This window comes from Elaeis guineensis, chromosome 4, assembly GCF_000442705.2.
Source record: "Elaeis guineensis isolate ETL-2024a chromosome 4, EG11, whole genome shotgun sequence".
NCBI classification, from domain to species: domain Eukaryota; kingdom Viridiplantae; phylum Streptophyta; class Magnoliopsida; order Arecales; family Arecaceae; genus Elaeis; species Elaeis guineensis.
In genome coordinates this window covers 107,348,214-107,351,269 of record NC_025996.2, presented here as the reverse complement: position 1 = coordinate 107,351,269, position 3,056 = coordinate 107,348,214, and the positions used below count along the sequence as shown (strand labels likewise).

At 40.6% G+C, this 3,056-nt stretch overlaps 1 non-coding gene across 1 annotated transcript; it reads left to right on the top strand.

Moving 5' to 3' along the window:
- The first annotated feature begins 2,639 nt into the window (after positions 1-2,639).
- LOC140857653 (small nucleolar RNA R71) lies at positions 2,640-2,746 on the top strand. Its single transcript, XR_012141146.1, has one exon. It is a non-coding gene; the product is annotated as a small nucleolar RNA R71 (small nucleolar RNA).
- Positions 2,747-3,056: the final 310 nt, after the last annotated feature.

Here is a 3,056-nt window from a genome sequence, read left to right as displayed (position 1 = left end):
AGTATGCACCGTTGAAATGTAGCGGGTGCATTGTAGAGCCCGAATGGCATACATCGAAAAGCGAAGGTGCCATAGGGGCAGGTGAAGGTAGTCTTTTCTTGTCATCCGAAAATACAGGTACTTGATTGTACCCTGAATAATCATCAAGAAAATAGAAGAAACTTTGTCCTGCTAATCGTTCTAAGATTTGGTCGATGAAGGGCAATGGAAAATGGTCCTTCCTTGTAACGGCATTCAGTTTTCTATAATCTATGCATACTCGCCATCCAGATGATATGCGAGTGGGAAGCAGTTCACCTTCTTCGTTCTCAACCATAGTAATACCTGATTTCTTAGGTACTACTTGAGTAGGACTGACCCATTTACTATCAGATATGGGGTAGATGATTCCAGCATCTAACCACTTTACCACCTCTTTCTTTACTACTTCATGCATGTTTGGGTTCAATCTCTTCTGCATATCTCGATGGGGTTTGGCATTTGCCTTAAAATGAATATGGTGCATGCAAATGGAGGGGTCAATTCCTTTTAAATCGGCAATGAACCAACCGATAGCCTCTTTGTGTTCCTTGAGAATACCAACCAATTGTGTTTCCTGATTAGGGGTCAAGTCTGATGCAATGATTGTCGGGAGGGTGTGATTGGGTCCTAGAAATACATACTTGAGCGTAGCAGGAAGGGGTTTTAATTTTAATATAGGTGGTGATTCTAAAGATGGGACTATCGGTGTACTGGCTAATATGGGCAATGGCTCATACTTGATTGTCCATGGAGGAGTGGTTTTATCGTGTGGTGTATCCAACAAGGTGTTAACTTCTTTCATATATCCCTCAAAGTTATACACTCCAAAGTGAGCCAAGCAAGTATCTAAGGGGTTTGGTGCTAGAATTATGGGTGTTGCATCTTCTATAATGTCTTCTAGTGTATCTACTTCGAAGCAACTATCCATTGATGGTCCTTGGGAAGCACCAAACACATTCAATCTCAATTTCTTATTCCCAAATGATACGTCCATGACTCCTGTCCTATAATTAATGCATGCATTTGCCGTAGTAGGAAGGGTCGTCCTAAGATAATGGGAATTTATCTTGGGTTGCCACTTAGTTCCATGTCAAGAACCAAAAAATCAATTGGAAAGTAAAACTCATCTACCTTGACCAAGACATCCTCAAGCATTCCATGTGGTTCCTTAATTGATCTGTCGGCTAACTGCAGTGTGACTGATGTGGGTTTCAGTTCTTCGAATCCAAAAAGTTCATACACCGAACTAGGTAAAAGATTCATACTTGCCCCTAAGTCCAGAAGAGCTTTTTCAATGTGATAATCTCCTATAACATAGGAAATGATGGGAGCTCCTGGGTCCTTAAGCTTTGGAGGAGTGGCATGCTGGAAGACAGAACTAGCCTGTTTAGTGAGGCATACTTTCTTTGGGATTTGTGATCTAGATTTACATTTTTTGGTGCACAAATCTTTCAAAAATTTGACATAAGCCGGGACCTGTTTGATTGCATCTAGAAGGGAAGATTAATTTGGACTTGCTTAAACAATTCTAACATCTCATCAAGTCTTCCTCCCTTCTTATCTGTAGGAATAGGGGCTTTCAGGGCATCCAAAAATGAGGCTTTAGGAAAGTAAGATGATTCCGATGCAGTTGGTTCATTCTCTATTTTAAGGTCCTCCTTGTTCTTGGGTGATTTGGCTTCGGTTAGAGGTTTAGGGTCGATCTCATTGGTTTTACTAGTGTGTTCAATGATCTTCCCACTTCTCAGAGTCATGATTGATTTGGCATGTTCAGAAAAAGCTTCTGGGGTATTAGAGCTCTCAATCATAAGTTGCCCTCTTGGGTTGCTCTCTGGTTGGCTAGATAATTTTTCTCCTTCTCTCCTACTGAATGCAGTCGCTAGTTAACCTATTTGGGTCTCTAGCTTAGCAATGGATTGTGTGTGGGAGCTAAGGGTCTGAGTGTTGACTTCTAATCATTCTAGTGCTTTCAGAACTTTTTCCTCAAAAGCTGAGCTGTGACCAGTAGTAGACGGTTGAGGAGCATTTTGAAATTGATGGTATGGTCCATGCCTATATGTTGGGTCCTGATATTGAGGTCGAGGTGCGGTAGGGCGAACCACTGGTTGTGGCCTCTAGAAAAATTTGGATGGTTTCTCCAGCCGGGGTTATAAGTGCTCGAATATGGATCATTTCCTGGTCTGCAAGCTTGTTGGACTTGAGCTTGCTGAACCTGCTCGTGCACAAACTCAGAAAATTGAGGTGCGGCTGGGCATTCACTAACAAAATGGTTCGGACTTGCACATAATGCACAAACTTCTTGGATTAGGTTAGGTGGAATCGGGGATTGTCCAGTATTTAGTAGACGGTCTAATTTTTGAGACAGTTCATCTACCTTACTGTGGATATCCATGACGTTTCCAATCTAATAAATTCCACTTCTTTTTTGTTGAAGCATGGATTGTTCTCTAGAAGTGGCAGACATATGATGTCGGGAATTCTCACTAAGTGTTTCAAAGAGCTGCTAGGTTTCATCCTCACTCTTTAGCATGAATGTCCCACCACATGATGCATCAACCATTTGTTGGTGTTTCTCCAATAGACCATCATAAAAATACCGACAAAGTTGCCATTTAGGGACAACATGGTGTGGACATTTATGAATGAGGTTCCTTAACCTTTTCCATGTCTCATGAAAAAGTTCACCCTCCAATTAGAAAAAACTAGTGATAGCTTTTCTAATTTGATTTGTTTTTCTAATTGGAAAGTATTTCTTGAGAAATTCTCTCTGAAGATGATCTCAAGTTGAAATGGTTATAGAGTCTAAGGAATTTAACCAATGCTTGATTTTGTCCTTAAGTGAGAAAGAGAACAGTTCAACCTAAGAGCATCATCAGAGAAGTTTTGAATTTTTACTGTGGAACAAATTTCAAGAAATTCATCCAAGTATTTGTATGGGTCCTCGTTACTAAGTTCATAGAATGATGGCAATATTTGAATAATGCTAGACTTAATCTCATATTGGGTAGCTTCTACTGGAGGTGCTTGAATGCATG